The 24,489-nt window shown below is 42.2% G+C and overlaps 1 long non-coding RNA gene across 5 annotated transcripts; it reads left to right on the top strand.

The window, feature by feature from the left end:
- The first annotated feature begins 6,487 nt into the window (after window positions 1-6,487).
- Window positions 6,488-23,900, top strand: LOC115032148. 5 transcript variants are annotated; one of them, XR_003837797.1, is made up of 4 exons: window positions 6,488-6,721; window positions 20,639-20,732; window positions 22,070-22,440; window positions 23,120-23,900. It is a non-coding gene; the product is annotated as an uncharacterized LOC115032148 (long non-coding RNA). The 5 variants fall into 5 exon arrangements; XR_003837796.1 differs by having other exon boundaries at window positions 22,067-22,440; XR_003837795.1 differs by having other exon boundaries at window positions 20,660-22,440.
- Window positions 23,901-24,489: the final 589 nt, after the last annotated feature.

The following is a 24,489-nucleotide window of genomic DNA, read 5'->3' as shown; positions in this document are numbered from 1 at the left end:
TCCTTTCCTCATAGCACTTTCTGGAGTATGATTAAATGAGATCCAGTCGCTAGGTGGCCCAGTGAATGGCTTCAGTAGCAAATATAATAAAATAGCAGCAAATAAATGGGTGGATCATTGACTTTTAAACAAGAAGCTGGAGGCTGATGGAGCCTTGAGGATGCTGTCCCGAGTCACATTTGCCCCAAGCAGAAGAATATACACAAGGGCTGAAGATGATCTGTGTGGAAGAACAAACAGATAATGTGATTAGAGGCATAGGACCACCGATCATGACATCGACTGGATTATTTTAGGTGTTCTCTGGCTACTAAGATGGCGAAACAGCAATAGTAACTGTTACCAGGGGCTCACTTTGGCCCAGGCACCGTGCTGGATAAGAGTTAAGCAGTGCATTTAGGAGATGTGGATATTGAAACATCAACAACAGCTTGGGCATTCGGTCTCTTCTCTATGAGCAGGACCTTATTCATTAGTGGAGTCAGATTGTCAGGACAGTCTTTATCTTGGTGACACGTGAGTCACCAGAAAAGTCAGTCTTGGAATAAATGAGCGATAGGTTTAAACAATAGACCAAGAGATCATGCAACTATTTAGCTGATTAAGGAAGCCAACAAGAGCTCAAGAAGGTCCAGGGACTCCCAACGACGCAGAGCCGTTACTTCCCACAGTCTTGAATGAGTAAGTTGGGAGAAGCAGCATTTCCAGGATGCTGTGAGTCTAGGGAGCCAAGCCACCCTCAGCTTGCATGATGAAGGAGAATACAATCATGCCCAAACCATGGTGAGGTGAAGCAGCAAGAATCTCTAGACTATCCTTCTTGAGTTTGTTGATTTCTTGTTGCTACTACTAAGTGGCTCCTCCCAACAAGAAGCTGGTGACTGATGGAGCCCAGGGAATGCTGTCTCAGGTCACATGTACCCCAAGCAGAAGAATATACACAAGGGTTGAAGATGATCTGTGTGAAAGAACAAACAGATAATGTGAATAGAGGCATAGAACCACTGATCATGATGTCTACTGGATTATTTTAGGAACATCCAAAGGCAATGAACAATGTTTACAACTAAATCAAGTAATACTAACAAACTATGGCTGTGTAAAGAGGACAGCAGACTTTGTTTTCTGCTACAACTAATGAAGATGCCAACTGGAGGGAAGGGGGCCATTGGTGCACAGTGTCCACCACTCCTCCTTCACCAAGATGTGACAAGCTGTCAGACGCCACACTTGCAAATGATCCAGTATTTTTTGTTGAGTTGAAGTTAAGAGTCCTAGCTTCATCAATGAGTCTAAATTATTGTAACCTATTGCCCTTCCCACTTCCATTTTCTAGTCTTCTATCATCTGATTAAGTCGAGGGGCTTCTTTTGTTTGTTCAAAGAAGTACCATACGTTCTGGAAGATAGAAGGAATAATAATTAATAATAATAATAACTATTATTATATATTTTATCTTGTTAAAATTATTAAGTATTTTATTTTTAAAATGAAAAAATAAAACCAAAATGTCTAATTTAACTCCACTGTTGTTTTGAAATACATTGGTAGCCCAGGCTTGCCTCAAACTCACTATGTAGCAGAGGATGACTTTAAACTCCAAATTCTGCTGTCTCTATTTCCCAAATGCTGAAGCTACAAAAGGCACAGCACCATGCCAAGCCATCTAAACTATTCTGAAGTTTACAATGCGGTGGCAAGCCCAGTGCAGGCTCACTCTTGTGCAAGCATCACCAGTATCAAGCTCCTTAAACTCTGCCATCCTCCACAGAAACAGTAAACCATAGCTCTCCATGATTTCCTTCCACCAGCCCTCACACCACCCTTCTGAGTTCTTTCTGTATGGAGTTGGCTATTCCAGGCACCTCATAGAGGAGAGATTACACAGGACTTGTCTTTGTGGCTGGCTTGTTTCACTTAGCAGAGTGTTCCCAAGGACCATTCACATTGCAGCCTGTGTCGGTTTCTTTTCTTCCAAAGTTTGAATGCATTCTATTGCGTGCACACACCCACACTGTTTATCTATTCAAGAGTCAGTTATGTCTCTCAAAGTCTGTTATGAATAGTGCTGATCTAAACACAGGTGTGCAAATACTCATTTAAGTCTCAGCTTTCAATTCTTGGGGACATAGACCCAGAAGTGAAACCACCGAGTTTTGTAGTAATTACCATTATTTATTTTGGGAAACCATTATAATGTGACTACACTTTACATTCCTATCAGCACTGTGAATGGGTTCAGACGGCTCCAAATCATCACCTTTACTGACTTTCTGGGGTTTTGTTGTTGTTGCTGTTTGCTTTTAGAGTCATTGATGTGTGTGTGTGTGTGTGTGTGTGTGTGTGTGTGTGTGTGTGTGTGTGTAAAAGAGAGAAAGTGTATGTGTGAAAGAGAGAGACAGAGACAAAGAGAGAGACACAGAGAGAGAAAGATAAGAGAGAGAGAAAATTGGTATTTTGTTGTGGTTTTGATTTGTTTTTCCTTAATGTTTAGTTCTGCCAAGCACAGTTTGAGTGATTTTTGGTCTTCTGCACATTTTCTTTGCAGATATGTGGGTTTGAGTTCTTTGCCAATTTCAATATCAGGCTGTTAACATCACCATGGAATTCTGGGCACTATTTACACAGTCTTTCATCTACCCATTACAAGTCTTTCTCTTGGCAACTTGGAGATAAACCCCACCCCCTTCACTTTTCTTTGCTATTGTAGCCAACTGAAAAACACCAACAAGGAAGCAGATGAAAGATACTCTTAGTGCTAGATTGGTAACCCAAAACATTTTTACATCTATTGTGTGTGTGTCTCTCTGTGTGTATTGTGTAACTATATGTCATGAGGGCAGGGGCAGGACCTGAGGAGGCCAGAAGAGGGTGTTAGGTCCCCTGAAGCTGGGATTACCAACATTGTGAGCTGCCTGACATGGGTGTTGGGAGCCGAACTTGGGTCTTCTAGAAGGATAGCAAGCATTCTTAACCCCTGAGACATCTCTCCAGTCTCTAAAACATCTTATTTTTAAGTTTAGAAGAAATAATTGAATTCTGACCTGCATTCTTGGGTTTTATAACTAAAAAGTGTTGATAGGAGCATCTTGGCTTCAGGTGTAGACAACTCCAGCTCTTCTGTTCTTAGAGAAACTGAGACCCTTTTAAGGAGAAGGTGATCAGCTCGGACTCTGACTGTGGTTTCCATATTATGAAAAAAAAAAATTGGTGGTATCCCTCCATTCATGTTAACCTGTCACTCCATCAGCAAGTGCCAGGCAGGAGACAGACTCTCTTTCCCATGGAGTTACCAGAAAAGGCCCAGCACGGTATTCTCCATCAGAACTGATTAGAGCTTGGCTTTAGAGCTGTATAACAGTACTTGGGAGGTTGAGCCAGAAGGATCAGAAGTTCAAGGCTAGCCTGGGTTCAAGGCCAGACTAGACAACACACCTCTGAAACAGCGAGACACTGTCTTAAACAAAAACGATAAATCCTTCACAGTATCATTATGCCCAATGGCTAAGAAAACATCTCCAGGCAATCTGAAGTGTTCTACCTGGGGGGTAAGAGGGCAGACATTGCTCTGGTAGGCAAGTGTTGTCACTATTGACTCTTGTCATGGTTTTTTGGTTTATTCCTTGTATGGTTAACTTGCTCCAGTTTATGGAAGGAGGAATCTCTTGAGTTGGTGGTGCATTACTGGGGGGGGGGGCTATATACTGAGTCTCCTTTCTCATAATGTATGGGGCCAGTGGGCTAGAAAGAAAAGGCCATAGAAATAATTATGTTTAAGGAAAACACACTTTGATACGGATGACTATTCAAGGCAATATTTCAAAGTAAATAAAGCAATTAATTAATCATTCAATTCTGCCTATCTAATAAAAATATAGAAATGGGACAGAATACTGAACATGAAGATGAAAGATTCAGGTTTGTGTCCCGAACCCCCCATCTGCCCCTTATGTACCTCAGACAGGGACTTTAACCTGGATACCTGATTCGGGGTAAGCATGCAGGAGACAGTAAGTGTGAGCTACACTGAAGAGTCGGATGGGGTATCTGCATTTGCAGGTAGTATGTGGGGAAAGTAAGAATGGCATTATTCTAGTAATAGCTGTGAGTCTTCCTGAGTTTACATAGAAACGGAAATCATTCACAAAGGACATTTGAAGGTTAGCAGTAACATGCCAGCCGAGACATGGGAAACCGATCCCAGGCCGTGGCTCTCTGAATGTTTTGATGGAAGATACCCTAGGCAGGACAAGAGATCCAATGTCCACAGATTTCACCCAACTCCAAGTTAAAAAGCCATTCACGGGCTGCAAAAGCAAGCACTGGAAAGTAACATCTAAATCAGATAAGGGGAACAACAATGAGCTGTTTCCAACCCCAGACAGTATCTGTGACGTATAGATCTGAGTGAGTGATAGGAGTGACACATGGATATGAGTGTGTGGATGTGTAACAAGAAAGGTAGTACTTTCTAAATATGGTGGATTGTACAACTGTTTGCTGGTGGGTAGACTTATACAGTGGTTTCGGGGTTGACAAGCATTGCATGTAAGCAATCTATCTTAGTGGGTGTCTTACTTTTCTTTTAATTAATTAATTAACTACATCCTGACTGCAGTTTCCCCTCCCTCCTCTCCTCCTAGTCCTTCCCCTTTCTCTCTCCTCTTTCCCCAACCCCCTCCACTTCTCCTCCATTTCTCTTCAGAAAAGGGCAGGCCTCCACAAATATCATTAGTTGTAAAAAATGATTATTAATATCTATATTATTAATTACTGCTAGAAATTAATACAGTGGCTCTTATTTCTTAACTAGCTAGTTCCCCCAATCAACCACACAGAGACCTTTTAATAGTTTAAAGCTTGGGCCTTATCTGGGTAGACTCTCAACTAGTTCATCTAAGTTAATCTGTCCACCTAGCCCATCCAGCCATGTGGCTAGCTATGCGGTCCATGTCTGTAGTAACCTCTGTTCTGTCTCCTCTCGTGTCTCCTGGTGAAAGGCCCTTCCTCTCTTTCTTCTCAGAGTTCCTTTCTCTTTCCCAGGAAGTCCCACCTTCTGCTTCCTGTCCAACCAACTGGCCATCAGATGTTTATTAAAGCTAATCAGAGAATGCCTTAGGTAGGTGAGGAAGGACAGAAACACAAATTCATACAGTGTACCCCAACAACTAGTTACTTTTCTATTGCCATAAACAAGGCACTATGACCAAGACAACTTATATGTCAAAAAGCATTGAATTTGGAGCTTTTGTAGAGTTTAGAGAGTGAGTGTCTGACCATCATGATGGGAAGCAAGGCTGCAGGCAGGTCCTGGAGAACTAGCTGAGAGCTTACACGTCATCCACAAGAATGATACAAAGAAGGAGAAGCTGGAACATGACCCTGTCTTAAAAAAGAAAAAAAGACAGCTCCTAAGGAACGTGCGCGCGCGCGAACGCGCACACTCACACACTCACACACATATACACATTCATACACACACACATATACATATACACATTCATACACATACACACTCACACACATATACACATTCATACACACACACTCACACACTCACACACTCACACACATATACACATTCATACACACACATATACATATACACATTCATACACATACACACTCACACACATATACACATTCATACACACACACATATACATATACACATTCATACACATACATACTCACACACATATACACATTCATACACACACACTCACACACTCACACACATATACACATTCATACACACACATGTACATATACATATTCATACACATACACACTCACACACATATACACATTCATACACACACACATGTACATATACACATTCATACACATACACACTCACACACATATACACATTCATACACACACACTCACACACTCATACTCACACACTCACACACATATACATATTCATACACACACACACTCACTCACTCACACACTATACTGAAATGGGGAAATTAAAAGTAGAACTGGGAGGAGCTTACAATCTAGTAGAACTCAGTAAGTACTGAGAGAGATCAAATATCTGAGATCAAAGCATGTGGATGATTGACAAAGAATATGGTGTTCTTCCAACACTGTGGTCTTGAGATTTTCTTTACTGTAACTAAAGCCCAGTAACTTATCAGAGTTGCCCATTAACAATACACCACAATAAGGAGCATGGCCTGAACTTTCCACTTATCTACCTGCAATGCAGATCCGCACAAACAATACCTCTACAATCTGTTCTTGCTTCAAGTGTCTGTGCGCCAGTAAACATAAAATTCCCTAAAGTAGCTGTAAAAATGCTGTGCTATGCAAATCACCTCAACCATTTAAGTCTTTGACACTGCCTACAAAAATAGCTGCCCATAAAAGAGAATCAGATGTGGTGAATAATTCACATGCATGCCCTTGTGTGGGCGGGAGCTGGGTGCTGTTTGCTTTGACGTGGTGAAACCCACAGTTAGAATCCAGACTTCTACCTAGAATCTCAGTCTGAACACTTTCAAGGCATTGACAGTTGCAGAACTGAAGTGAATGAAGGTTCTGGTCACGGAGCCGTGAGTTGCCATAGTTTTGGATGACTTATTTTTATTTTTGTTCTCTTCTTACCCCAAGGGGCTCGTCCTGTGCATTTAACCTTGACACCTATGACGTCATGCATTTCCAGAGAACCTGGAGGACGGACGGCAGGCACCAAAGAATGAGGGTAGAGGTATGCAATGAAGGTAGAGAATATTAACTGTAAATGTTTGCTTATTGTGTTCTGCGCTGTTCTAACACACTAGGAAGTCTTCTAAACATGGAGAAAGACCACTCTTTCCAGAACTACTGAATTATTTTTTATAGTGTGTTTTATAATTATTTTTATAAATGTGTTATTCATAGAAACCAGCCAATCCCAAGCCCCCATCACTACACACTTTTCATCTCACCCGCAGATACTAAGCCAATATTACCTATGCCCTATATCACCCCAGGGCCAAGTGAGGGGCAGGCATGCTCAGGCTCCTGAAGCCCCCCTGGAACATCAAGCCTGCCAATGCTGAACTGCTCACTGCCCTGCTTGCCTTTTCTGTAAAAACAAGCCTATAGTTTATGATTTTCCCCTCATTCCTTTCTGGCTCCTGACCAAACCCAGTGATTTTCCTGTAGCCCAGAATGATGGACATTCATCCTCTTCTTAGAAAAAATAAGTGATAAATTCTTTTCCCAGTAGCATTAGCTTCTTCATGTCACTTAGTCATGTCCATAAATTAAATCCCACAGGTATAAATGAGGCAACTAACCTTTAGTGTTTTTGAGAAAGATGGTCATTCGGTTTCAAACCTGGCTCAGAGGCAACCCATTGTCTCAAAATATAGCTTAGGATGAGGACCAGACATGTCATTTGTGAGTCTTCCTGTTGCCATGTGGCATAATGGTGTATGTTGAAGCACTCTTGGGTTGACATTCTATAGGGACATCAAAGTCTAAAGAAAAAAAGTGTGTGTGACCTATTGAATATGGCAGTAATGCAAATCTATAAAGGCAGTGAAAAAGTAGAGCACCCCCCCCCCTTTTTGAACGTTCTTCCAATTGCTCATATATCGCACTGACAACTGTTGGTGTATATTGCAGTGAACATTGATTGGCTGACTGCCCAGCGCTGTGAGGGGTACCCCAGAAATATGAGGGGTACAGCCATCCTCCACTGAACCCTCACAGCAAAGCTAGGAACTCGGCTATCATTCTTATCCCATTTCAGAGCAGAGAAGTTAGGGGTGAAAGACAACGATCCAAGGTCATGCTACTGTCCTCAGACTTGACAGACGAAGTCTAAACCCTTGCTCCAATGCATCTGTCAAAGCTGAGTGAGGCAATTTCTATCCCATGACACAGGATTCAAGAGCACAGTTCCCCTTGCAAATAATGTGTCCATCTGAAAACCTCAACTCCTAATTGGCACCTCCTATTGGTTGTCAGATGGGGCCAAGGCTCTTTCCAAACCAGACATACTTTTGGTAGGTTTTTAGAAGGTTCAGATCCAAAACACATTGGGAAATAGGCAACCCTCTTAGACTCCAGTGATTGCTTTTCCTAGAATTCGGTACTTCTGTTAATGACCGAGGTCACTGTATCTTTAATAGTCCCAGTTCACTCTGTCCTCAGTAGTCTCTGTGGTCAGTGGCTAAATTATTTCTCTGAGCTTCTAAACACATCAGAATTCCCATTCTGTCTTGTTTGGAAATCTGTCAAGAGCTTCGTTCCGTCGGACTTGCTTCTGATTCCAGCTGTATAGTTATATAAGCTATGACATGATTTCCTCTTCTGTAAGGTGGCAATCATTAGCTCTGACTTTCTCAGCTCTCTCCATCTCTCTGTCTCATCTCTCTCTCTCTCATTTGTGTATTTGTGTGTGTGTGTGTGTCTATATAATCATGTTTTTTCATTAGATGATGGAGGAGAGCCTTGAGTGCCATCTTCCAGAGTGCCACCCACTCCCTTTGAGGCACTGTGCCATTGATTGGGAACTTACCAATAGTCTTTCATGGCTGACCAATGGGATAAAAATGGTTCTCCTGCTTCCTCTTTTCTAGCACTGGAACCATAAATGTCCACCACCACACTTGAAACTTTAATGTGGATTCTGGATCAAACTTCATTCCTCTTGTCCACAAGGCAAGAGATTTATAAAGCACCCCTGTATCCCTCAGTTTATTTTTTTTAAAAGATAAGAACAAGTCCAGTGTGTTATGCTAAGACCAACCCTTAACATGACTAATGTGTTATAATGATTGTTTAGCCATGAGAAATAGCTCTCTGGTTTCCACTTATGCTGTTTGGAAATGAAGAATTACCAGCTTACGGAGCTACAGAAGAGACAGGTACGTTATGATGTTCTTCCCAAAACAGCTTGGTAAACCAGCCATAAACGTTAACACTGGCCTAGCACATCTGAGAATTCAAGAGATACCTGGGAAGTCTGCTGTAATTAGATGATAAAATAAATGAAATTTAAGTAAATCTGGTGAAGAAATATGAGGAATACAGTCCACGGTTTCTCCAAAGGGTTAAAAAAAAAAACCCTCAGTAGAAATGAGAATAAGAGGGAGAGAATGTCAAGGGTCAATGCTTTTCTCAAGCTCCTCCTTCCCCTTTCTGGCCAGTTGACCCTGACTATGCCATTCTGGATGTCAGTTTCATCCCCAGTAAGAACAGAATGTTGGCCGGGATGATCTCAGAGACCTCTTGCTGTTGAGCCTCTCTACAAGTCAATGACACCATTGTCCCTCCCCTTGTCCTCTGGAGATATTGTTGCCACAATAATTAACGTTGCCCTCAAGTAACATCACGTAGCAAAGTCCAGTCACGCACAGGAATTCTAGGCAGTGTGAGGGTGAATTCTAAGCCCTCTTTGTTCATGCTGTCCTTGAATGACCTTGGGCAGGGCACCTAACTTCAGCTAATTCCCTCTGATACCTCATGACACAGAAAGTTCATGGCTCTACTAACTGATTTCTAACTACCCTCCAAATGCCCTTATGGTGCCACCTACGGAAAATCATAAATTTAGGCTTTTTCCCTGAATAATTCTCAGCTACAGTGTGTTTTCCCTTCAAGCTTGGAAGCCCTCTTTTTCTTTCAAATTATAATCCCTCTTTAGGGAAGGCTAAATTTAAGTGAAGGTTTAAATAGCCATCATATCTACAGCAAAGTCAAGGGTTAGAAGGAAGGCTGATTCTGTACAATGAAGCCACCATACTTTCATTGGACTGCAACAAAAAGTAGAAGCTGTATTTTATCAAATATTTTAGAGTAGATATATTTTCTAATCATAGTGACACTATAAATCCTGCCCCAAATTTAGCCAAGATTAATATTTTTATTAATTAATAATAAAGTGAAAATAGTGTAAATAATATGTTTGACATTACAAAAAGGGATTTATAGGATGCCTATTAATATTTAAATCAAGTGGCTTATACAGTAGGTGTTTCCTACTTCATGTAACTATTGGCCAATGAGTGGCTTTCTTTCTGTGTTGATTGACTGAGTATCTTATGGTGGTTTGGATGAGAAATGTCCTCCTATAGTCCCTGTACCTAAATATATGGTATTCAGTTGATAACCCCATTTGGGGAACTTGTGGAACTTTTAGGAGATGGAACCTTGCTGTAAGAAGTATGTCACTGGGAGAGAGCTTAGAGAGTTTACATTCTCTTCTTCACTTCTCTCTCTCTGCTTGCCGCTTGCTCAGCACCTGCTCCTGCCATGATGCCTACCAATGACCGCCGTGCTTTCCTGCTATGCTTACCAATGACTGCTGTACTTTCCTGCTATGACGGACTCGAATCCCTCTGAAATCATCAGCCCACATAAACGTGCTTGGATACATTTCCTTGGCTGTGGAGTTTTATCACAGCCACAGAAAAGTAACTGATATGTGCTTCAACACCATGATGGGGAACTCATCTTCCAACCCTGTCATTCTCAGAGTAAGGTCATCGTCTCTATTTGAGCTTGCCTAGTGGATGCAATGATTCCAGGTGCACATAGACAACCGCCAACAAAGTAAAAGACATGTGCCTTCCTACAGCTTAAGAAATGCTGACCCAAAAGGTCCCCCTTCAGGTTCTCCTGCACAGCTCCTTTCAAGGATCAAATCCAAAGTGGATCTGTATGTTAATCCAGGAGAATGAGATGGTGGGTATTGCATCCTAAGTGACCTCTGTCTCACCTTCCTTTGACATGTGGAATGTAACCACCCCAGCAAAATAAAACTGGTTTCCACTGGATGGTCCAACTATGCTAGGAAATAGCAGTTGAGTAGACAGCCAAAGCATGTTATCATTTTAATAAATAATCCTGAAGAATTAATTATCTTAATCTGGAAGAGACTGCAACCCAGAGATGTTAAATAAATTGCTGCTGTGCCACACAGCTGGAAACTGGAAAAGTCTATATTAATAACCATCAAATAGATAGTTCTGAAATGCCAACTTGTGTAAGAAGCATTATAGCGTTTCAGATTATCATACTCCATACCCAGATACTCTGATTCAATAGCCCCCCTTCCTCTCTTCCTCATTTCTTCTCTTCAGATGGGGTCTTGTGTAGTCTCAATCTCCTGACTCTTCTTCCTCCACCTCCCAAGTAGCGAAATTTCAGGTACACAACACCTTTTATTTCTTTATTTCTAATAATCTTACTTAATTTAGACACAAGTAGCCTATAAACTATATTTTAGTCAAAGATCAGACTGGATATCATTTGGATAGAAGTCTGACTTAAAACAAAATGGAGCTAATTTTCAGGGAGTCCCAGAATCGCTGTCTATAAAAACGAGGTATCACTCTAAGCAACCCTAAGGAACCATCCCATCACAGTCCCTCTGTAGGTTGTAGACATTAACCCCATCTACTGTCCACAGGGTGCTCCCTAATAGAAGAAGTATAAAGATAGCACATGTAAATGAAGAGAGTGAGGTCAAGGGAAACTTTACAGATTTCCTGAGCTACCATAGGAGAGTATTAGAAGATTTATGGTTGAAGGTAGTTAACTGTTTGGAGTACGGGAGGAATCTATCATATGTCTCCAAATACTGATAGGCGTCATGGGTCCTGGATGCTCAGAATTAGCACTGATGTCCAGAAGCTAATCAGAGGCTCATTTTACTGTATTACAACTGAGAACAGACTGATGAACACTGTGCAGCCATATGAGGCTCTCAGCTTCACAAAGCACTCTGAATCTACCCGAGCAGAGCCGGGCGGACCCCATGCTTGTCCTCAATGCAGGGTACTCTATAAGAAATGAAGCACTGTGCAGATGTCTCTTAAGATCTGGTTCGATCCTCCTTCAGTCACATGCTCTGCAAACAGACCTGAGTTCATTTTTCACTCCTGCCGTTTCTACTGAACTCTGCAGATGCTACACTTCATGCATTTTGGTCTCCATTCTCCCAGATCAGTGGGATATGTCTGTCTCTTCATGTCCTCATAGCATCTAACTCTAAACCATGCTATATATCTTGGTGTTTATACTTGGAAATTTAAAAAGAATGATCTAGAACAGTGAGTAAGCACATTCAGATGACGACATTGACCAAGACAAAATGTGACTTTTTGGACATTTGTCCTGTTTTTATCACCTTTTTAAAAAAAAACACCTTTTGAAATCACATTTGTCACAGAATACACTCACGGACCTTTGCACTTAAACTTTGTGGCAAAACTATTTCTCAATACGCATGTCCTTTCTCCACTGTTCATCTTACTCACAGCCCCTAACAAATCATATAGACTTGAGCATACATCGTCCCCCATGCCAGAACCTGAACAATCCCCTATGATACTTCTCTATTTCTATCTTAGGTAGAGGAGGAGCCCCAGCTAAAAGTCAGGGGCAAAGTGGTGGTTGGAAGGAGAAGCAGGGACGTTGCTGAGAAACTTGTCTCCTGTAGCCTACCAGACTCCTCTGTTGACTAAGACTGGCAAATCATTAACACATGATATAAAAGGATTTCTTTCTTTCCCCCCTCTTGTTTTTAATTTCTTTCTTAAAATGTTTGTACATTTATCCACTTATCCTGTGGGCGTGCCACACACACACAAATGCCCAGTGACACCCATGTGGAGGTCAGAGGACAACTTGCAACACGATCTCTCCTTCCACCACGTAGGGCATGAGGCTTAAACCCAGATGTTTCAGCTTGTCCACAATGTGGAAAAGTCACTGAGCCAACGTGCCTGCCCACCTGTTACTTTTGTTTTAAAGCTCTGCCATTTCCTGTTGCTGAGGCCTTTCAGAGAGAGCTACATCTGCCCCCTCATCCTTTTCAGCCTTGATTCTTTTCACCATTTTACTTCTCCATGGGCTTAAACACCACTGGCTCTGCCCCCAACTCCCATCCTGCAGAGCATCATGCTTCAGTCATTCCTACACTGTGGAATGACATCTCTCTGTCTCACCACATGGCCAAAGACATAAACCTTAACTTCTCTTCATTTCAAAAGTAAAACCCAGAAAACCAACTGCAGTTCTTTTTCCAAACATGAGCAGAAGTATTATTTAACAAAGACTGCTCCTCACACATTTTCCTGTTGGGTATCCAACAGGCTGGAAATGACACAACTAATATTCTGTAGGAATAGGGCCAGTTATCCAAAGAAACAGTTATCCTTGGACAAATAACAAAACAAAAATCTTTTTTTTTTTTGGCTCACTATGTTAGAACTTTAACATGAATTCCATATTGCTAAAAATAAATAACTCTGATTTAAAGTTTATTTATTCAAATAGAACGAGTTCTCAAAACATGTGTAATCTTTGATTTTGTAATTTCACTTCCAAGAATTTATCTCTAATAATCAGAAAAAAAGGTACCACTAGACCTACTTGACACTTTGTTGTAGCTTTGTGTTTTTATAATGCAAATTATCAAACAGACCTGCATGTAAAAAGAATACTCTCAGCTGCCAGGGGCCCAAATCTCACTTGTTGTCAACATTTTCCTAGTTCCTTCTCCATTTAGCTCCTGTTACTTTATTCACCTTTCTGTTTTCACTAGAATAGCTTAAAATAAATGTCAAGTTGACAGTCAACTAACTCATAGGGACTTCAATTTAAACCTCTGGGGGAAAGGAATTTTTTTCTCCTTTTATTCAGGTTTATGGTGAAATTCAGTAGTGATATTTCAAATTAGTATTACATTAATATCATGATTTTATATATCCAAGTAAGCAACAATTCCTTTGTGTGTGTATGGGTGTGGGAGTGTGCATCTTCTGTCTGGAAGCCAGAAAAAGTACAGGGTAGCCCGTGCTCCTATTCTCTATCTTGTTCCTCTGAGACAGGATGCATCACTGAATCGGAATTCTGCTGCTGGCCAGTGAACCCCAGTGATCTTCCTAGTCCTGGCTTCTACCATGCTATCGAAGGTACTGGGGATCTGAACTCAAGTCCTCATGCTTCTGCCACAAGAGCTCTTATTAGCTGGATCACCTCCCCGGTACAATGATAATTTCTTAATACCATCTAAATACAAGTAGAGTGCTGAAAGTGTCTTCTTACAATTTGTTTCAACACAAATCTAAAAGTTCTACAGGTCAGATTCATTAATAGTTCTCCTTTTTTTCCAATTAATATGTATATAGCTTGTCTCTATAATATGTGGTCATTTCTCTCCTTTGTGTTATTTTATTTATCAAATGAAGGAATCAAGTCATGTCATGTCATGTCATGTCATGTCATAGATATTACTCATGTTTTGAATTTGGTCAGTCGTGACGGCTCATGTCATTCAATGTCCCTTCAGCCCTGTAAACTAATGTCTCAAATGAGTTCAGGATCTTGTTCCATTCTGTTTACTAATGCTTATAGGGCTCTGTGTATTTCCTATTACATCAGACAAGAGAAGACGTTAGACCTGTTCACGCCACCGTTGGTGACATTTCCACTGATTAGTGAACTGGGATTTTTTTTTTCCAGCCTAATCTTTTGTTTTAGTTTCCTGCTGCTCTGACAGACACCATGACTGAGCTTGTAGAGGATTTCCTCCTCAGGTTGCTTTAGGCCACGCTCTGTGATCACAGCAGCAGAAATCCTAAGACAGGAATCTTCTGGGTTCGCTCGCACTCTGCATGGTTACATTTACCCTTTCTCTTCTCTGATGTTCTAGTCAAAGTTTTCTGACTTATCTGATTCTGTAACATATACAACCATGTATAGATGCTGCCCCTTTGTCTTGTTCTTCCACATAGAGCTAACGAGTATCCGTGCTCACCACCAAAGCCTCTGCTCCCGTTTCCAGCCCCTCCTGGGCCAGGTACATTCAGTGTTCAATGGGTTTCTCAGAAAGAATCATGAGTGCATTCATGCTGAACCCCTGCATGATTCAAACTGCTTGCCTTGATGTCTGAAGGACAATGCAAATAGCACTGCCTTGTTTTTAAAGACAAGAATGGAAACAAAATAAGCAACAGGCCAGGACTGGTTAAGGAAATAAACTAACTACTCAGCGAGGTAATAGAACCTAAGTCCATGTAGGCACTATAACGCTACAACCAGTGCAGTATAAAGTAGAAAACATCCTATAATCTTGCAGTGTCAAGCATGTTTGTAAAGCGTAAGGCTCCCGTGACAGTATGTACTCATGAGGTTAGGAAAATCAGGTTGAAATGTGCACAAAACATTTGGGAATAATTTTTCTCTAGCTAGAGTTCATCCTTACCTTCTTTGTGTTTCCCTGTCTTTGCAAATTGCAGTATTTGTGATCTGGTTGGAAAGAATATAGCTATTTATAGCAAGGTATGATCTGAAGTCTTCAGGTTTTGTTTTAGTGCACCATTTTTTTTTAAATCAATGCCACAAGACATCAAAACAGATAAATATTTAATATCTGAATCTCTAAAACAACAAAAAATAAATAAAAGAATAAAGTTATGTGCTGTCCTGCCACTACTCCACCTCTCCTAAAGATTCTCTCCAAGAAAATGGTGGGTACTCTTTTTATTTAGTTAGTTTTTATTGTTTTTTTTTTCTTATTGGATATTTTCTTTATATACATTTCAAATGTTATCCCCTTTCCAAGTTTCCCTCCTGGAAACTCCCTATCACATCCTTCCTCCTCGTGCTTCTATGAGGGTGTTCCTCCACCCACCCACCTACTCCCACCTCCCTACCCTTGATTTCCCTACACTGGGGCATCTATCGAGCCTTCATAGGGCTAAGGACCTCTCCTTCCACTGATGCATGACAAGGCCATCCTCTGCTACATATGCAGCTGGAGCCATGTGTACTCTTTTGTTGATGGCCTAGTCCCTGGGAGTTCTGGGGGGTCTGGTTGGTTGATATTGTTGTTCTTTCTATGGGGTTGCAACCCCCTTCAACTCCTTCAGTCCCTTCTCTAACTCTTCTATTAGGGACCCCGTGCTCAGTCCAGTGGCTGGCTGCTAACATCTGCCTCTGTATTTGTAAGGCTCTGGCAGGGCCTCTCAGAAGACAGACATATCAGGCTCCTTTCTGCATGCACTTCTTGGCATCCACAATAGTGTCTGGGTTTTGTAACTGTGTATGGGATGAATCCCCAGGTGGGACAGCCTCTAGATGGCCTTTCCTTTAGTCTCTGCTCTATACTTTATCTCCATATTTGCTCCTGTGAGTATTTTGTTCTCCTTCTAAGAAGGACCGAAGCAACTACACTTTGGTCTTCTTTCTAATTGAGCTTCATGTGGTCTGTGAATTGTATCCTGGTTATTTGGAGCTTTTGGGCTAGTATCCACTTATCACCAAGTGCATACCATGTATGTTCTTTTGCAATTGGTTACCTTACTCAGGATGATATTTTCTAGTTCTATCCATTTGCCTAAGAATTTCATGAATTCATCATTTTTAATAGCTGAGTAGCTCCATTATGTAAATGTACCACATATTCTATTTTCATTCCTCTGTTGAGGTACATCTGGGTTCTTTCCATATTCTGGCTATTATAAATAAGGCTGCTATGAACATAATGGAGCATGTGTCCTTATTACAAGTTGGAGCATGTTCTGGGTATATGCCCAGGAGTGGTATAGCTTGGTCCTCAGGTAGTACTATATCCAATTTTCTGAGGAACTGCCAAACTGATTTCCAGAGTGGTTGTACAAGCTTGCAATCCTACCAGCAATTGAGGAGTGTTCCTCTTTCTCCACATCCTCGCCAGCATCTGCTGTCACCTGAGTTTTTTATTTTAGACATTCTGACTGGTGTGAGGTGGAATCTCAGGGTTGTTTTGATTTGCATTTCCCTGATGACTAAGAATATTGAACAAATTTTTTAGGTGCTTCTCAGCCATTTGATATTCCTCAGTTGAAAATTCTTTGTTTAGCTCTGTACCCCATTTTTAATAGGGTTATTTGGTTGTTTGGAGCCTAACTTCTTGAATTCTTGGTAGGTACACATTTAAGAATAATCACTATTAGTAAGAACTCCCATGAGAATAACCTTGGACTACTCTAAGGTGGCTTGAGCAAGTTTGGCCCATGGGAAGTAGCACTATTAGGAGGTGTGGCCTTGTGGGAGCAGGTGTGTTCTTGTTGGAGGAAGAGTATCACTATGGGGTGGCCTTTGAGGTCCTATGCTCAAACTCTGCCCAGTATGGAAGAGAGTTCCCTCCTACCTGCCTGTAGAAGACAGGATTGATCCTGACTGCATTAGGATCAAGATGTAGAACTCTTGGCTCCTCCAGCACCATGTCTGCCTGCAGCCTGCCATGCTTCCCACCATGATGATAATGGACCAAACCTCTGCAATTGTAAGCCAGCCCCAATTAAATGCTTGCCTTTATCAGAATTGCTGTAATCACAGTATCTCTTCACAGCAATGAAACCCTAACCATGATACACTCCTGTCAATTCCACAGCTAAATTCTAGACTTAGAGAAAGACAGTCACTGCTGCTTAAATTCATATGGAGTGTCAAGCAATAGCAAGAGTGGAGGAGACAAAGGGATGGCTTTTGATGGAGAATGATAGCAAGGACTCAGGCATCCCAAACGATGCTTTTCCTCTGCTTTCCCATTTGGCCAATTTCCCATTTTCCCTGAATGCCGGGAGCGAACATAGATTGCATTTGCTGTACCGGTTATTTTAAGAACCCTTGCTTGTTACCTTATCACGTTTGATTCCCAGTTTCCAGAGGTGTCAAGTTTTCACAGTGAATGTACATTGCACTCCCCTCGCTGAGAAACTGATAAATACCTGTCATTGAGTCAGTATATTATCCAAAGTGGATGGTGCCTTGAGCTAGCTTAATCCGGATCTATCACCTGCTCAATGAGGACACCGAAAAGTTAAGATAAGGCCTTGATTAGTCTCCTAAGTATTCATGTGTTGCCAATCTTTTCTTTGAGGGGAAGACTGGGTCTTTCACTGGCCTAGAATTAATTCATCATGTAGGGGAGGCTGCCTGGCCCGTAAAACCTAGGGATCTTTTTGTTTCCCTACCATACCCAAATTTTAAAAAACAAATTACTTATTGTGTGTGCCACCATACAAATGTGTGATCATTTACCAGGTGAGTGCTAGAGTTGAACTCCAGTTATCAGTCTTGGAGCAGTGGACTGACTTGTTGAGACATCTCATCAACCCCCAGGTTTGGGGTTTTTTTTATTTGTTTTTTAAAAAGATTTTATTATTATATGTAAGTACACTGTAGCTGTCTTTACGTTGTGAGCCACCATGTGGTTGCTGGGATTTGAACTCAGGACCTTTGGAAGAGCAATCACTGCTCTTACTCTCTGAGCCATCTCACCAGCCCTATTTATTTAAATTTTTTAAATGTAGGTTCTATCGAAGGATTGAATTTAGATCTTCATGCTTGCAAGGCAAGTTCTTTGCTGAGGTGCCTCTCTAACCTCAGTCAGTTGATTTTTAAGCTAACATTTGCATTATCAAAGTTTCAAATGTGACTTTGAAACCAACTGGTTCTTGTTACTTTTTAACTCAAATCTTGATTTGATGCAAAATGAATAAAACTTAAATAAGAAAAAGTCTCTCCATTTTTTTTTCTGTCAAGTTTCCAGAAATTCTAGTTGACACATTAGACTGTAAATACTCCATCTCAGTTACATGTTTAATTGATTAAATATTCTCCATTTCCAAGTGCATTTATAAATGTGCTATATTCAGGTTGCTATATTCAGATGTTCAACAGGACAAATTTATAACCAAAACAAGCAAAAGCTTTTCTAGTATTTAAAAAGCTCTTGTTGTAATCTTAATCAAATAAACCCTAGACCACCAGAGAAGCGATTCTCTTAGTCTACAGACTTTGCTTACAGACTTTATCAAAATTTTTGTAACCTTTTAACTTAACCACCCACGGTTAAAACAAGTTTCATATTTTATACTGACATGAAGACAATCTCCTGGAGTCACAACAAGCCAGGCCCTCTTGAAATAGCACACACTGGCCCTTTTCAGTGCAGCTTAATTTGGGTAGATGGAATTCAGCAGCCATTGGCCTAGGCTGAATTCAACTAATCTCTCTGTTGTCTGCTTGATTTCTGCATTCTTTTCATTTGTCCAGCTCCATCCACAAAAGACCCCATCTGTCTGGAAACCATCAGCCTTTCTTTGGCCTAAATTGAGCTGAATAGAAGTTATCCCTCAAAGTTGGCATGCTACCATCTGAAGATCCCTTTGGAATGCACATATCAACCTTGGATGGAAATCACATTACCTAGCAATCTTACCATAAACATAAACACACACTGGTTTGGCACCACCACCATAAACACACACAGCTTTGGCTTCCTCAAGGGAGGGACAGTAGGGTAACAGGTTATTATGAGATGAAGTCAATGCCTTTTAGAAGCTTTTTTTTTTTCCTTCTCTCTTTTTTTTTTTTTATATATATATTTGCTTAGAATGCTCTGTAGAAGGAACACTGGGATTTTTGTAAGCCAGTTTGGAAGGCTTGCCTCCAAGGCAGTTACAAACTTAAGACATTGCTAGGAGAAATTCTATTGGATAAAGACGGTTTTGCTGGAAGAGGTTCACTGAACATTTATTTGGTCCAATCTCATGCTATATACAAAGCAGAAGTGCAGGGACAAGAAAACTCTATTTCTTCCTCTGTGCTCCAGTTACCAAGCAAGTTAGACTTCAATTAAGATGCACAGAGTGCCACTCCTCCATCCTTGCCCCCAGATATACTGCATATGAGAGAACCATGCAGAATGAGGAGCGGTGACATGTCTGAAGAGAGAAGACATGAGGGCAAATATACGGGGCAGAGGCAGAGAGATTGTCAGAGAAGCCCCATCTGAGGAGTAATGAGAGCACAGAACACAGCAGGAAGCATTGGTTCTGAAGAAAGGGAAAGTGCTTCACTCTCCAAACAGGAGAAGGAGAAGGGGAAGTTTGCCCTAAAGACTGAAGGACAAGAGTGAGAAAATGGTTCTGATAATTTGTAAGGACAGAGGCTATAGGAAGAGATGGAGGGCAGATCTGGACACCATCAACCAATGGGGTCTTGGAGACAAGAGAATGAATGATTTGGAAGGACATCAGGGCTAGGGATTTCGGGTAGAGTGATCTGGAGTTAATGACACAGCTGTGCAGGGCTGCAGACAAGCCAGCAGGGTAGGATAGATGGGGAGCCAGCGGGTTAGCAGGTTACCCTCTTGTCCATGAGGCATCCAGCTGACACCCTGCCAAACCTGAGGGAGAGAGAGATAGGTCACAAGCCCGCTGCCAAAACCCTACGTGAGTTCTAGAGACGGTGGCTGATGATATTTGATAGGTTTGACAGAGGATAAGGTGTGAGGGTAATTTATGTGTGGAGGGAAGAATATGGCCTGGAGACAATTTTAAAGGGTAAGGGTGGTATCAACTCCCAACACCCAGCCCAGAGGGCAGAGGGTGGATAAGAATGAGTCTCACCAAGTAATGGCTCTTGCTGCTGACCTTGACAACCTTGAGTTCAGTGCCTGGAACCCAGATGAAGGATGGAAAGACCCGATTTCCGCAGGTCGTCTTCTGGTCCGGACATACATGACACGGCACATGCATGCCCACCCCACCCCCACCCCACCCCCAGAAAACATAAGCAAGCATTTTACAATTTTTGTTTTGTTTTGTTTTCTGTTGTTGCTTCTTTTTAGAATGAGTCTTCTCTATCTCAGGACAAAAGAGAAGCAGGAGTCTCAGGAGATTAGGGTCCAGCTGAGGGCAGAAAGAAGAAGCTTGGTAGAAACGGTAAGAATGCAGGAATGGGGTTCCAAAAGGCAGGGAGGAGTAGAAGGCAGGGAGACAGACAGGAGAGAGAGAAAGCATCCCTAGACTGTTCAAAGAGGCCTTCAGTGGTCATACTTGTCATAAGGATGCTGTTGTGTTAACACATGAAAGGCATTCAGAGAAATGATCAACATGTAGTCAGATCTGAAGAAGTGTCAACCTGAGAGGGAAAAACATTACCAGGTCACACTTTCCCCCAAAGTCACAAACATCCAGTCACACAAGCCCTAACGAACATATCATCAGGGCTGGAGAGATGGCTCAGTGGTTAAAAACACTGGCTGCTCTTCCAGAGGTCCTGAGTTCAGTTACCAGCACCCACATGGTGGCTCACAACCATCTGTAATGGGATCTGATGCCCTCCTCTGGCACATGGGTGTTCATGCAGATAGAGCATATACATAAAAATAAATAAATAAGTCTTTTTTTTTTTAAAAAAAGAGAGCATATTATCTTCTTGTCACACAGAACTAAAGTCCAACTTGCAAAGAAAAAAAAAGTCTGAGTTCCTGGTAGATTTAGTTTCTTATGCATTTGAAGGTAGAGGCAGTTCAAGGTCAGCTTCAGATACACAATGTGTTCAAGACTACATTGGGCTAAACAACAACAACAAAAACAAGCTCCCAAAACAAAAACAAGTCAGAGGCTGAAGAGCTAGCTCAACAATTAAGAGTGTATGTTGCTCTCAAAGAGGACCCAGGTTCACTTCTCAGCACCCACACAGTGGCTCACAAAAATCTAAACTCCGGTTTCAAGAGATTCCGCACTCTCCTCTGATTTCCCTGGCACTGGGCATGCAGGTGGTTTGTGTACAGGCGAACCCCGAGGACACTGCAGTAAATGAAATTAGCTAGTCACAAATAGATGGGCACTGTACGATTCCTTCTCTATAAACTGTCCAATGTCAGGTTCACAGAAAAGAGAAAGAAAGTACTGTGTGGTTACCAGATTCTTTGGTAAAGGCAAGTGGTTTAATCGATTTAGTTTTAGATTTGAAGTATAAAAATGTTCTAGAAATCTGTTTCTCATTAGTGGGGGGCATACACAACACCACTGATGCACTCCAAGCATGACCATACATTCCTGTAAGCCCAGCACAGCGCGCGCGGTGGGTGGGTGGGGTTGCTGAGTACAGGGGGCTATGCATTCCCAGGCAGTCAAGGTTACACACCCCAAACTCAAAGCACAATGTAACAGCAAAAAAACCTGAAGATTTTATGTTGTATGTGTGTGTTATATCACAATTTAAAAAAAAACCAACAAAGACTAAAAATGATCTCCTTTTCTTTGTCTAGTAGATGAAAAAGCCAAGAAAGGGTAACTCTACATCCCAGGTTGTCAGTTCACAGACACAGAATCAGGACCACAACAGCTGCATTCTCTTTCTCTTCCTCCTCTCCCTCCCTTCCTTCTCCCCCTCCCTCTCCCCTTCCCTCCCCATCCCCCTTTCTCTCTCTCTCTCTCTGGTGCTGAGGTAGAGAAAAAAGAGGAGGTGGCTGATTTACAGACAGTGACATTCCATTGAACCCAAAAGGGATCAAGACTCTCCTGTTCACAAATGTTCCCAGTCCATGCCCTTCCTCCTGATCTCATCTGGATTATTCAGATCCACAGGAGCCCACAAGTCACCCTGGAAACCTTGAGCCACTCACAACTCCTGGAGTCTGAGGTAGGCCAGAGAGCAGACTAGAGCAACTCTTCTGTTTTTCCAGCTGTTCCCCCTGCAATTTATAAGTCCAGACAGTCCCAGCAGAAAACAAGAAAGGAAACACGGAAGGGTGGGGGGACATAAATCAAAATGAACTTGGTGTGGGGTCTCTGGTGGGGAAGCAGCTAGTCCAAACTTGTCGCCTTGGGCTCCCTCCTCCACACAGGGGAAGGATATCTCCCTTCCCCTTAAGGACAGGCCCTTAGGCTCCCCATTCCAAATTCCATAAAGGAAACATCAGGAAAGGCTCAAGAAAAGCAGGGGTGAAAACCAGCCCTCTGTCCTTAACAGGGGTGATGTCCCTGGGTTGCCTTCTATTTTTCCATCAGAGATTTTTCTTCCACAGACAGAGGAGGGAGTGGGAGGGACGTGTTTAAAGATTCCTTATACAACCTCTGCAGGTTCAGGCTAGGGCTGTTGATGTAAACAGCTTAAGGATTCCAGAAATCTAGGGTGGTTCAAAGTGCCCTGCTTCTCCCATATTGATGTAGAGACATCCTCATTGTCCCATAGCCCAAGAGCTTGGAAAGTGTTAGGAAAATCTCCCTGCATAGCTATGTCCCGTGACGAAGAACTAAATAAAACACTTGGCAAGGACATTTCTAAAGCTCTTTCCGCTGAGAAATATTTTTTTTTTCAGCAACCCATCAGAGGTTGAACCAGGATGCCTATAAAAAGCCTTCTGCGTTCCCCTACACACTCTTCACGAATCCTCAGGAAGAACGGAATAAGACAAGGGTCAGAGGGCTGGAGCCAGATACTGAAGATGCCAGGCTGGCTGGAGGCACTGGCGGCTGCACTTCCTCAGCCCGTCTCCTGTCTCTCTGGCTGGCATAGCCTCTGCCTACACTCCTTTAAGGGAATTGGTCATGCTCCTGGCTAGCCTCACCTGTGTGTCTACTACTTACTGCACAAAGGAAAGGTTATTTCCACGCTCAGTTTTCTAGACACTTAAAAGCACGGATCTGTGAATCAGTTATGGTGGCAAAGAATAAGTGGGAGATTCATCTTAACACCTGAGCTACCTGCCATTCCTGTCTCTAGGACTTGCCTGCCATGTAAAAGCCAATTCAGGAAACATCAAGAGCCTCAAGCTAACCCTACAAAGCAGGGGCCTCCCAGAGCTCACACCAACCATAAAAGGAGAGAAAGAGGCCAGCAGCCCTCACTAACTCTACATGTGTCACATGCGCAGGAATCAGAAGACATGAAGACTTCTATACATCCTCTCAACTTCTCCTCCACCAGGTATTCCCATTTCCAAATTTCCGGAATCCAGAAACTATATTCCACCCTGTGGTGGTTTGAATATCCTTGGCCCATGGAAAGTGACCCTATTGGGAGGTGTGATCTTATTGGAGGAGGTGTTACCTTGTTAGAGGAAGTGTGTCACTGTGGGGGTGGGCTTTAGGGCTCCTATGCTCAAGTTCTGCCCAGTGTGGAATCAGAGCCTTCTTCTGGCTGCCTGTAGAAGACAGTCTCCTCCTACAGTCTTTAGATCAAGATGTAAAACTCTTGGCTCTCTAGCACTCTCTAGTCTTCTGGGCAGGAGAGAAGAAAGCACTGAAGAGCAGGGAGGACCTGGAAATGAATAACAGTTCTTTAAAGGAGATTAGGGAGTATGATGGTTTGTATATGCTCGGCCCAGGGAGTGGCACTATTAGAAGGTGTGGCTCTGTTGGAGTAGGTGTGGTACTGTGGGCATGGGCTTCAAGACCCTCTTCCTAGTTGCCAGGAAGCCAGTATTCTGCTAACAGCCTTCAGATGAAGATGTAGAACTCTCTCATCCTGCCTGGATGCTGCCATGATTCCACCTTGAGGATAATTGTTGGGAGCCATTAAGACAACACAATTGTCCTGATCTCTGAATTGGGCCTCTCCCCGTGAGAAGAAAAGGGGGTCAAAAGTGGGCCATTGACGCACCGTTCCGGGAACAACCACAGAATGTTCCAGCCCTAAGTCAGCGCCAGATGTCCTGACCACATCCTGATACCACCAAGTTCCTGCTTC

Source organism: Mus caroli, chromosome 10 (assembly GCF_900094665.2).
Source record: "Mus caroli chromosome 10, CAROLI_EIJ_v1.1, whole genome shotgun sequence".
In the NCBI taxonomy this organism is placed as follows: domain Eukaryota; kingdom Metazoa; phylum Chordata; class Mammalia; order Rodentia; family Muridae; genus Mus; species Mus caroli.
This window is presented reverse-complemented; position numbering and strand designations above follow the sequence as displayed.